Source organism: Carassius auratus, chromosome 4 (assembly GCF_003368295.1).
Source record: "Carassius auratus strain Wakin chromosome 4, ASM336829v1, whole genome shotgun sequence".
NCBI classification, from domain to species: Eukaryota; Metazoa; Chordata; class Actinopteri; order Cypriniformes; family Cyprinidae; genus Carassius; species Carassius auratus.
The window spans coordinates 4,267,641-4,280,709 of record NC_039246.1 but is presented as its reverse complement, the minus strand read 5'-3'; positions in this window follow the sequence as shown (position 1 = coordinate 4,280,709).

Sequence of the window (13,069 nt, the reverse complement as noted above, 5' to 3'; positions counted from 1 at the left end):
TGATATAACTGTAAGAACAAAATGGAAAAACTTTAACTCAATGAGATATAAAATGTTGTAACAGTGTTTTTTTATTGTTTAGGCATGAATTCATAAATCCTTTCAACAGTACTGTTTAAGTTAGCTGAATGAGCCCATTAGTGGTTTCCGCTGCCATCTAGTGGTTATAAATGGCAATTTCTCATACATCAATGTGTTAATAATCCTTTATAACTCTTAGTGTTTTTTTTCGCCCAATCTCTCTTAAATTTTGCATGGTTGTTTAGAATGAAATTATGCATTATTTTACACAGTTTTGATAATTTGTGGGCTTTCTGTTTGTATCAATAGGCCTTTGTGTACACTATGTAAATAAAATATAATAAAATGACTGGTTTATAGTTGTACAAATGCAATTTTTCAAAAAATTTTTGATAATTATTGACCTTCAGAGTCTAGAGAACTGTACTTCAGTTGTTTTGATTTTCAGCTAAAACCCTTGTAATAGTTAGCAAAAGTAACGTTTTACAATTATCTTGAATATTTCATTAACAACTTTGCCTCTGGGACCAATGTTGTTAATAAAGTTGTTAATATTTAATTAACAACTTTATTAACAACATTGGTCCCAGAGGCAAAGTTGTTCAGAATGAGGAGATCTATCATATGATATGAAGATCTAGTGTTTGTGTGAATATATGAGCATTTTCAAACAATTTGAGGCCATTTACCATATAAATCTTGTGTTTTGAGACCTTTTCTACTGTTATAGCGCCACCTATGGTCTGATCTCCATGAAACTTTGCATGCTTGTTAAGAGTCACCTGTCACATGTTTTCACAAAGTTTCATAACGTTTTGTGTTTTCATCTAGGTTTTATATGCTTTTGGGTATTTTGGTCACGCCTTCTCTATATTAGCCTGTTATAGCTAACCAAAGGACAAAATTCAATTTTTTTTTTGATAATTATTGATCTAGAGAGTCCAGAGAAACTTACTGCAGTGGTTTGCTTTCGATTGGGTAAAAAACCTTGGACAAGTTCGCAAAAGTAGGTTTTTAACATATTTGTGAATAACAATTGAATGATTTGATTGACATTTTCACTCCCTGAGGCAAAGTTGTTCACAAAGAGGAGATCTATCATATGATATTAAGATCTAGTGTTTGTGTGAATGTATGAACATGTTCTACAGATTGTGATAATTTTCTATTGAGAATTTGTGTTTTTTTGAGGCTTTTTCAACTGTTACAGCGCCACCTATCGTCCGATCTCCATGAAACTTTGCATGCTTGTTAAGAGTAACCTTTTACATGTTTTCACCAAGTTTTATAAAGTTTTTATAGGCTTTGGGGTATGTTTGGCCACACCCCTTTTCTAAATTACCCCTTTAAAGCTAGCCAAAGTACAAAATTCAAATTTTTTTTTGATAATTATTGATCTAGAGAGCGCACAGAACATTACTGCAGTGGTTTGGTTCCGATCAGGCAAAAAACCTAGGACTAGTTCGCAAAAGTAGCTTTTTAACATATTTGTGAATAACAATTGCACGATTTGACTGACAGCAATGGTTCTTGAGGCAAAGTTGTGCATTATGAGGAGATCTATCAAATGATATGCATATTGTGTTGATATGTGAAACACCACGTGATTACAGAGCCATAAAACTCGTTAGCGCCAACTAGTGGCCGATTTCTTTCAAAATTCTTACAGACCTTAAGGTTCATGAGTCAAACGTACCCAGCAAGTTTCGTTCTGATCAACTTCCGTTAACCCTTTCAAATAGGTGCTTAAAGTTGTTTGGCCAATGGCGGCCATGTTTTTTTAGATATGCAAATGTCCTCATAGGTACTTGTGCCCCTTCAGACAAAGACACTGCATACCAATTTTCAAGTTGATCGAGCCAACGGTTGCCTAGTTATAGCTATTTATGTGTTTTTTCTATCTTATAGCGCCCCCAAGTGGCAAAGATGCGCATTTTTTTATTTGACCAAAGATTGAGCTCATACATATGTGTACCAAGTTTGGCTAAGATATCTCATTCTGTTCAAGAGTTATAGTTAAAATAACATTTAGCTAACGTTAGCATAGATGCTTTTTGGCGTACTGTTTCACGTAAGAATTGAAATTTCAACTTTTTTTTGATAATTATTGATATTGAGTGTCCAGGGAATATTTCTGAAGTGGTTTGGTTCTGATTGGTTGAAAATCCTAGGACTAGTTCGCAAAAGTAGGTTTCGGATATAGCTCGATTTTGCGAGAAAACGGTGCGTCGTAGACCTCAAAAAGGCGCCGTGCACTTTTGTTCGGGCTAACCCAAGGATAACAATGATGCATAGTTTTGAGTCTACGTCAAGCGGTTTACAATCTATGGTCAAAAATGTCTGAAAATTTTGTTTTTTGCGCTGTAGCGCCCCCATTTGGCCAAGTTTCAGCTTTCTAGGCCTTACGCTTTGGTCTGCACTATCAGTTTTAGCGAAGAAAAAAAAAAAAAAAAAAAAAAAACCTAAGAGATACAATAGGGTTTCAGCACTGCGTGCTTGAACCTCTAATAATAATAATAAAAACACAATATACTACATTGCAAGGGTTTTCGATCTGGGGTTCACATTTTTGAATCTTCTGAGATGTGCTGAATTATTCCAAAGTAACTTATATAATGCATGTAATGTCAAAAAGGCGAAGCACAATGTAAACATAAAAGTGGGCACTTAAATGTTTCTATAAATATAGTTCTCACTCTCTCGAGTCTGTCTGCACACAGTAAAATTGTCTGTACCTCTGTGTTTTCTACATTTCAAGATGAGGTTCACAGAAACTGAGATGGCAAGTGTTTTTTTTTTTTTTGGTTTCTTTATTTAACAAAATATATACTGCTTGTAACTAATGGCACTAGAATTGGTTTATTTTATAGATAGGCCTAAATATTTTTATTTTTGTTCTGTTTTGAATAGATGATTTGAAAGTGAGGGAAAAGAAAATATTTACAGTTTTTAAGTTTCTTTACATTTGTTTATTTATCAGTATTTAAATTATTTCTGAAATTAATAGTAAAATTTTTCTTATACACCAACAACTTTTGTGTTTTTTCCTGACCTGGTGCAACTTAGCCCTATATTGTGCTGTATTAAACAAATGTATTATTTAAAAATTGAGGATCATTTAAAAAAACTAAATGAATAAATAAAACAATCATATTATGTTTATTATACTCAAACCCACAATAATTTTAAACCTTCAAATCTTGTAATTCTGAGGGTGTCCTAGAAAAATCTTATCTGCAAGGGGTCCCTGGCTCCAAAATGTTGTAAATGTCCAGTGCTAGTGGACAGGCATCCATATACAGCAGAGACTGCTGAGGAGGAACTGTCCTGTCGTCACAACAGCTTTCTGTCTTCACCAACTGCCCCGAAACACAAATTAAATATAAATGATTATCATAAATATAAATATAGCTTCACAATGCTCATTTTTACCTCTGTGGTGAAGATATGATCAGAAAATTATGCCAGACGATCTAATTATCTATAAAAATACATTACACGTTAATATTTTTAATCTATTTAACTTTAGTTAACTATAGTTAGAAAACTGCTTTTCTGTCAATGCTCCAGTGAAAAATACCACTCAAATAAATAAATAAATACATACATACATGTAAGATTGTATATAGTCACATTATGGTACTTTAATTAGGCCTTTGTTTTTAAACATTTATATATTACATTAATTTAACACCTAAATGTTTCAGAAGAGTATAGGCTACATGTGATATTTAAATCAGAAATCAAAGGATTGCTTTGTGTTTATATAAAAAAAAACGTATGTTTAAAAAAAAAAAAAAAAACCTGTTCTGCACATCCTACAGATGTCCAAGAAAATCCTTAGCCCGACGTTCAAATTTTGAACCTCATATCGACGTCCAGATATGAACCGGATTTGCACGTCAAGGAGACGTCCAGATATGGTCCAGACCGACCGACGCAATTTAGGGCCGTTACAGTGTCAACGCGAGCAAGCAACGCGAGCTACGCGCTCCCTTTCATAGTCTAAACAGTGGACGCAAGCATCACGGGCGATGCGTGTATGCAATACACCTCTCACGCACTAGGGGGTAGTAGAGTCGGGTGATATTAGTACAGTTGGGTCGCGTGATATTCAGATTACAATGGCAACTGAAGAGGAGTGTATTCTGTTGCTGATGAACTATCGTATAAATGTGGATGAATACGTATAAGTTCGCATAATTTTTCGTCTTCGACCGCCATTGTATTCAAACCTTCTTCTTCTGTAAACACAATATACTTGAATTAATGTAAAATACTTGCATTGTCGCCCGCACCAACAACGCATAGTATTGCGTGCATCGGCGCGTCGCATATCAAAAACTCAGACGACACATTTGGCTACGCACCAACGCATAATGGCGGCCGAAGCGTAACGATGCGTAGCCTCGGGGACGCGTATGCGTACAGATGCGTTGACTATGAAACGGCCCTTAGACTTGATCTGCACGTCGTATAGACATCTCATGTTTGTTGGGTAGTGCTGCAAATCCATTTTTCCTTTGCTGAAATTTCCACGTCTTCGCGGAGAGAGCGGGTAATGGTTGCATAGCAACAGACAGACGCCTCAGGGGCGCAACTGCCCGAGTGCTTTGGAAAGAAAGGGAAAGTGTGGCGCCTAGCGTTTTCCATGCATTTATAGGTGCGATATGTGAACGGCCCCTAATGTAACTAAAAGTTGAGGAAGCCAATTGGTTGGTTTCCTATCACATGACCCGCGGTGCGCTTGGGGCTCTCTGAAAAGTTGAGATGTTTTTAACTCGATGCGGTGCGGACGCGCCTGGAAAAAACATGCGCGTCGCAACGCGTGCGCTTCGTGACCGCGTCGCTTCCATTATGAGCGCTCATACCGCACGCCTACATTGGAAATAACGAACTTGCATGCGCAAAAGACGCGATATAACAGTTAAAGCTCTTTTGATGTAGGCACGATGTTGCATTGTGTCATGTTTATCAAAATAATACTGTTTAAAAAATACATAGACCCCACTACATTGGTATTTAATAATAAATGCTTATGTTTAATTTTAAAGAATTTTAATTTTACAGCTAATGTTGTGAGCAGTTAAATCCAGCAGAAGCTGATGTCAAACAGACTGAAAGCAGTAATTAAAGGCAATAGAGAAAGTATGTGGAGTTCATGTCACGTGATGTGCATTTTATTTTTAAACTAGTCTTCTTTGGGATGCAAGGGCACCTCCACAGACTCGATGCCCACTACAGTTTAACCACTGCTTACGCGATTTCAGTTTGAGGTATGTACGTTTGTTGTCGCATTAAATACAAGAGTGCAGGAATGGCAGAGTGTGGCTATGTGTGGCATGTTAGTAGGTTAAAAGTGGAGGTATTTGTAGGTGATGGTAAATTGAGGGGTGAGGGGATTTTTCAAGTAGGTATCGCTGCAGCCCGAAGACCTCCAAGTGGGAGGAACTTTTGCCGCTAGTGGGCTGGATTTCAGAAATGGGCGGGGTTTACACGGAAATCTAACACCACGTCATTGCCGGGGTGCGCAGCTAATGAGGATGACAGGAAGTAGCGATACTAATGAAAACCACATGAAATGTTTTTCATCGTAGTTTAAATTGTATTTATTACCAAGAGGTTGTAATATATATTTTTTTGACAACTGTAAAAACTCAAGTATATTGCTGGATATTTATTTTATAATCAAATAAGTATAAGTATTAAGTATTAAGAAAATGATAATTACATAGAGCAATAAAATGTTTGCTTTAATGTAAAAATGTTGTCACCACCAACACCATAATGTATGTTTTTTTCCTCTATCAATTGTCTTTTAATGAAAGTGAATGGCAGAATAAACATTCTTCCTTACATGGTACACAAGTTTGAAATCTGAGAGTTAATTATTTTTTGTTTAAGATTGTTACAACCACCTTGCTCTAGGTGAAACAACATTATAAAGGGGAGGCCACACATGGAAGTAACTTTAACAAATAAACATTTAATCTGAACTAAATCAAATTGGAAATACAAGCCAACTTAAAACAAAACACAAAAAAATAATTCCAAGACTGAAGAGGAAAAGATTGATGGTACCATGGTCCAACTCCTTTCTCAATTCTGATGGATGGTGCAATGCATTCTCTATGTATATTTAAACTACTCATTAGCACATTTGGCTTGCATACACGAGAGACTGCAAAATCCTGGATGGAAGGCTTCTGAGTAGATCCCACGTAACTCACCTCGTCTGCCCTTCCCAGCATAACCTGGTAGATACACAAGCACATTAAGTATATGTTTACTTCTGCCGTTAAAGTAATACCTGACCCCAAAAATTTAAACGGTCTCTTCATTTACTTCCCACATGCCATCCTAGATGTATATGACTTTATTTCTCATGTTAAACATATTACAAACAGACATATACATACATATATATATATACATACATACATACATACATACATACATATATATATATATATATATATATATATATATATATATATATATATATATATATATATATATATTTATTCAAGAACGATTTCTCAGCTCTGTAGGTTAATGCAAAGCAAGTGAATTGTGACCAGAAAGTTTAAGCCCCAAGAGATGGCATGATGCCAAGTAAATTAAATTTTATATTGGAATGATATATTTTAAATTCCACAAGTAGACCAAAAGCTAGAGTTTATTTACCACCAATTTACACAAAACGTACCAGGTGTGCAGCTTTTGTAATCATCATAGCACTCCAAACAAGTGGAGATGGAGAACATTCTCCAGAAGTCTTGTTTGTACTCTGCAGTTTTATCTTTCCAACAAGCAACACCTGATTGGGGGGAGGTAAAAACCTTGTTCATGGAGAAACCCAAGACAAAACAAATGAAAATTTTAATGTCAATACTTACTTTGTAGCCACAAAAAGTGTGCCTGCTGTTTGAAGCTTTTTTCCCCAACTAGGTTTCTGAATCTGGTGCAAACCAATGCCAATTTCATGTAGGCAGCATCTCCTTCTTCAAGAATAACTTCAAGCAATATGTTCCTTAACAATGCTCCTGATAACTGATAACAACACTTAGCACAGGCATTAGACCAAAAAAAAAAAAGTGTAAACTACATTACTGCAGTACCTTGAAGATGAAGCATGTTGGAGGGTCATCTTCTTTTAACAGGTCATACTTATGGGAAAAAAAGTGGATTCAAACCAATGGAACACATTTGAAATCATCATAGGTATTAAAAATGGATTATGCTTACCGTGCTAAAAACAGAAGGTACAATTGGTGATTGGGCTGCTGAATTGAAGTAATTTGGCACTGAAAATTAGCTGAACAATATTATTTACAAATTAAAATTCAAAACACAAAGTTCATAGTAGACAACATACGTTCATATCCATGTTCTGCTTTCCTCTTGACAGAAGTTTCAGGTAGTACAGAGTTTTCTTCTTCTAGAAAAGGATAGATGAAACATCTGTCAATGTTTAATTGTAGGGTTTGACAAAATATATCTGCAAACCAGAAAAATATGATACCAGCTACATCCGCTCTTTTTCTCTTCCTTCCATGTCTTCCAGAATTTGATTGTCATGCAACAAAACCAAATACAGTAAAAATAAATAAATATTAGTGACAAATTGAAAAATGGGTTGGGGGCAGGGGTGTAAGTATGAAGCAGTCACTGCTTTGATAAATGTTTCTAGAGCATCGAATCAAAATATTAGAATGATTTCTGTAGGATCATGTGACACTGAAGACTGAGTAAAAAATTCATCTTTGCCATTACAGAAATAAATTACACTAAAACACAAGCAGAAAACTAAATGAAATGTATTTAGAATTAACAATATTAAATACTGAACAAATAAATGAAGCCTTGGTGAGCATCAGACTTCAAAACCAGCCCAAAATGTACTGTAGAAAAGATATGTAAGGAACCCGAGGTTGACAATACAAGTGTTTTATCTTGCTGATTTTTATCAGCATTGGAACACTTTGCTGCTGCTTTTCAACCCAACCCAATTTTTACTGTAATGAAGTGTCATTAGTCACTAAACATTCAGTACAATGACATCCTAAAACAATTCACTGTTGACGAGTTAACAGTCTTCACTTTACAGATTTTTTTTTTAAAGCTGCACTTTCATACTTATGGCGTTTGTCAAATCACTTACTCTAAAGAGAAAATGTCAAGCAGTATGGCACACCACCATTTTCTTATGTTCCTCATGTTCAGCTGTGTAAATAAAAATGCATAAATTAGTGTAATATTTAATTGAAAATGTATACAGCTACAAACATCTATAAAAAAAAACTTACTTCAGTGAAGTCAAACTTTTCTCCCAGAACAACATACAGTGCATACTAAAATATTCAAAGAAACAAAAGTAAAATAGGTACTAAATTGCAATTGATCACACTTCCCTGTTAGTTATTTAAATATACTTGCCATTAAGACAAATATGCCACAGTTGTTTGACATCTTTTGTCTTGCATTGTCCTAGGGATGACATCAAATACACCACATATAATTTGCATGCAGTTATTAGTTGTGTTTTTCCACAGCAATTATTAACTTTTAACATTTTAAAAGCAGCTGTGCTCATGGTCTATGTGGGATGTCTACAGAAAAATCTCACCGTAATGTCATCTAGGACAATCTCTGAAAATATTCCTGGTGCAATTTTTGGGGCAAGCGCTCTATCAATTACAGGGGGAAAAAGTGTATATGAACACAGAACAAAGACGAGCAAGAAATATCTTTCTTTAAGGTAATAATAGCAGTGCTTGCAAGGCAGTGTTAATGAATTAATGGCAATTTCACAACAGTGCTGGCTTGCAAGCACGCTAATGAATTAAACATTTTGGTTTAAACATGAATAAACAGAACAAAGAAAAAAAAATGTATGGCATAGAACAGAACTACCATACATTTTGATGTCAACATGAAATCGAATTGCCCCAATTTAACTTTTCTTGTTGTGAGCAATTGATCAGTGCATTAAAAAATAATTTTTAGTTTTTAACTCGCATCCCAAAAGTAAATTGAGTTTAAATTCCGTTTCATGTTCACCTTCAAAAAAGTAAAGTAACATAGTATCATTGGTCTACTCCTTAAGGAGTAAGACAACAAAACAGCAGTAGGGTTTTAAACAGAACTGGCAACACTGCTGTTGAACCTGTTAACTGTTGAAAGACCTGTACAAATGCATGTATCTGGCATCACTTAAACCAGAACCGCAGATAGAGTCAAGAAAGAACAGCTGTCTTTGCTTTGGCTTCATAATCTGAAAAATGTTCCAAAATACTTTTACCATACAAATTATTGCTTAAGCGTTAACTTTAAAATAAAGCAAAATAATATGATTGAAACGGTGAAAAAAAAAAACTGGTGACAAAAACATGGCTTTAAATTTTAACTTTAATAAACTTACAGCAATCATCCAATGGCCTTCTTTCCAAGATGGAAGTAAGTTAACATCAAAGTTGGAAATGTCCACCTTTAAAGTATGAACAATTTCTCCACACATCCACCAACACACTTCAGTAAAAATCGTCAGAAACAAAGTATACATCTTAATGCATAGAAAAAGCTTACAGGAAAGTGATCCATTGGGTTTGTAGAAAGAGGTGGTAACCAGGTCACTGAAACGTAACTTCTGGCCACCCAGACTTGAACGTTCTGTGACACAAAGTTTACACAGAATGTTTTTGTTTAACAAATTAAATTCTGCACCTCATACTGTTAATATGTAGGGCATGGTAGTTGACACTGCAGTTACCCTCATAGATCCAATTTGTGCAATAACCCTAAGACAGGAATTCAGAATCTGCAGGACACACAAACATAAAATCCATGACCAAGCAAATTACACAACTGATATGAGAATGCATATTACTCCATTGTCTTACCATGGCCTCAGTGTCGTTCTGTAGTCCTAATGTCAAAAAGTCTTCACGGGTTAGTGTTTCACCATAAACACGTACAATGTGCTCTTTATGATCCTTGGCTGCATCCAGCACATGTGAAACCTAAAAAAAGAAAAAGAAAAACATGACTACAACATGCATTTTATTAAAGGGGTCATATGATCAATTAAAATTTTTCCTTTTTTCCTTAATGTACATTGTGGAAAATAATTAAGTTTTTTACCACATAAAAATAGCATTTAACCAAATAATTTTCTTTTTAGCAACATCATATGAGCCCTTTAAGCACAATTATTTAATAGTCTATAGCATATCGCTCAGCCCTAAAAACGCTCAGAGTAAACTTTAAGACATTACAGACAGAATAATTGACTGAAAATCGTATTTGAAACTGTGTACAATATTGTGAATACTACTATACAAATAAAGCTGACTTGATTTAATACCTTTTCCTGTAGTTCAGCTCTTAATGGATACTGCCAGCACCTACAGGTAGCACTCACATTCTGTAGTTTAGTAACAGCCTCATCTTTGTGCAGATTATCTGCAAGTTCAAACTGTGACAATGTTAAGGTTCTATCTTGAGAATGACCTGAAAGAAAAAAGAAAAAGAAAATAGTACACTTGCTCTAGCACAAACATTTTTTAAGGTTTTAAACCAATGTGTGTTACCAATGACAAGCTGTCCGTTCTTGTTCATGGAGAATTGTCTGGCCCCCATTGACTTCTGTATTTTCTCTAGCCTTGATTTGTTAAGCAGAATGTTGTGATGGTGAACTATATTTCGAATAAGAAAGATCTGAGAGCTGGGAGACATCATGTTTAGAAAGTAATTGTTCTCCATTTGGGCAAAAAATTGTTCTGCCACTTGTGTATTAACCTTTCCAGCCAGTTCTGGCACCAAAGCAGTTCTTCTTAAAAAGTCTTTGGGATCTTTGGCATTTGTTTCGTGCAGTTTGTCATAGAGCACATAATGCTCTGAACTCCCTGTTATAGGATGTCCATTGATATCTGGAAGATTTTGTGGCTCTGTTAACCAGGGAAGATTAACCTTGACCTTGCCTTCTTTGGCTAAAGAAATGTTTTCAACAGTAGGGCTAAGAAGTCTTCCCTCGTTTGGAGAAAATGTCAACTTTAATGGGTCCCTCAGATTTCCATGTGTTGCTAGACCTCTTGCAAAATCATAAATGGTAACATTTGGTAAATGTTGCCATGACTGTAAAATATCAATGTAGTCCCTTGGACTTTCCGCTCTCATGTTAAATTCCAGGGTGTATACCACTCCACATGGACACATAACTGTAGACCAGCCTCCTAAAAACAACAACAACAATAATAATAATAATAATAATAATCAGTAAATTATTTGAAGCTTCAATTGATTGACATAATTGGAGTATGGTTCCATACCTGATGCACCCCAGACTTTTTGAAAAATTTTATCATAGGTGCTCCTGCTCCTAATTTCATTATGAAGCCTGAGAATAAGGTCTGTTTTTGAACCACATGGATTAACCCCACAAGCTTTGAACAGGTTCTTGACGTCATCAACCTATACCATTCAAACAATTTTCCATACTGTAAAATAAGGATACATAAAGCCACATAGACAAAATTAAATAAGTAATCCTAACCTTCATTTTCATGACTTCCTCAAGAAGTCTATCTTCAGTTATATCCACATCTGCCTGCTCTTTTGGTTTTGCTGGGCGATGTACCTTTTCCCACTCTGTGTTTAGAACCAAATCAGATTTTCGAGTTTCTGGTCCAATCCATGGTGCCCAAAAACCGAATGTTGGCTTAACAACAAATGGATTCTCTTCTCCAACTACATGAGAAAACAATAAAGTAATGACAACAAAGCCTCAGTGACACGAGGGTGAGTACTTAATGACAGAAACTAAATTTTTGGGTGAGCTAACACTTTAATCATTTTTTTATTTTTAACTGGACTACAACATACCCTAGATATTGATGGAAAATGTTCTGATTCTTAGTTCAATGGTAAAGGAAATCCATGTCTTACCATTTACAAACCCGAGGGAAATTATATTTAAGGACACGGACTCCCAGAAGTCTTTCACATTAACTTTCCCATTATACTCAGCTGGATCTGGTATCTCACTCACTGTAAAAGTAAAAGGTAACAAACCTTTTTTTTCCGACACCATAAAAATCAATTTTTCAGAATAGCTTTTATATGTTGTCTTACCTGGCATGCAAAACACTCCCTTTTTATGAAGATCCATAATAACCACAGGAGGATGAGAGCCACAATTGATGCATGAATATTTGTAGTCATGTTGCACCAATGCTTCAAAATGTAGGTAGCCATGAAACAGACGGCTGTGTGGAGGTAGCTTCAAACCAGATGCAAGTTCCATTGCTTTGAAAACTCTGCCTGCTGCATTATGAGTCTATTGGCAAATATAAATAAGTGTTATAATTTGTTACAGGTATTAACATCAAACACTGAACAATTAACTTGCATGAAAATAATTCATTTTCACTGATGTATCAGTCCACAACATGAAGCAGAATTATATATCAGTAATAATAATAATAATAATTCAATATGCTGTAAAGTTCTGTGTCTAAAGAGATATTTAATTAGTTTAAGACCCAAAAATATTTGTGTTGAAATGCTTGTCACTAATTCAGCATTTTGTGGAATAAAGGCTCATTTAAAATGTTCAAGGATCCTACCTGGAGTGATGCCCTTAAATACAAACATAAGTGGAAACCCATGAGAATGTGATTGTCAAAGTTGTGGATTCCATCCTCCCAGTCTTGGTAACGGTACTCCATTCCACATCTTAGACATTTCTTGAAGTATGTGCTTATTCCTGAATAAAATAAAATAATTAGATACATAGATGGGAATATATCAACATGCTGTAATATTTAGTTAGAAAGATATATTTTACAATACTTACCTTCATAGACACATGTCAGTGTCACAATTTTAGCTTTTGCTGTGATCAGGATGGGGTCACTTAGAGGCAAATTATGACAGCATTCAGTGCAAAACTTCTCTGATGGCATAATGTGTTTTGGTGGGGGAGGATCAAACACTGGTTTGCAAAGATTTTCAGGAAGGTTTGATGGATACTGCTTCTTATCCAAGA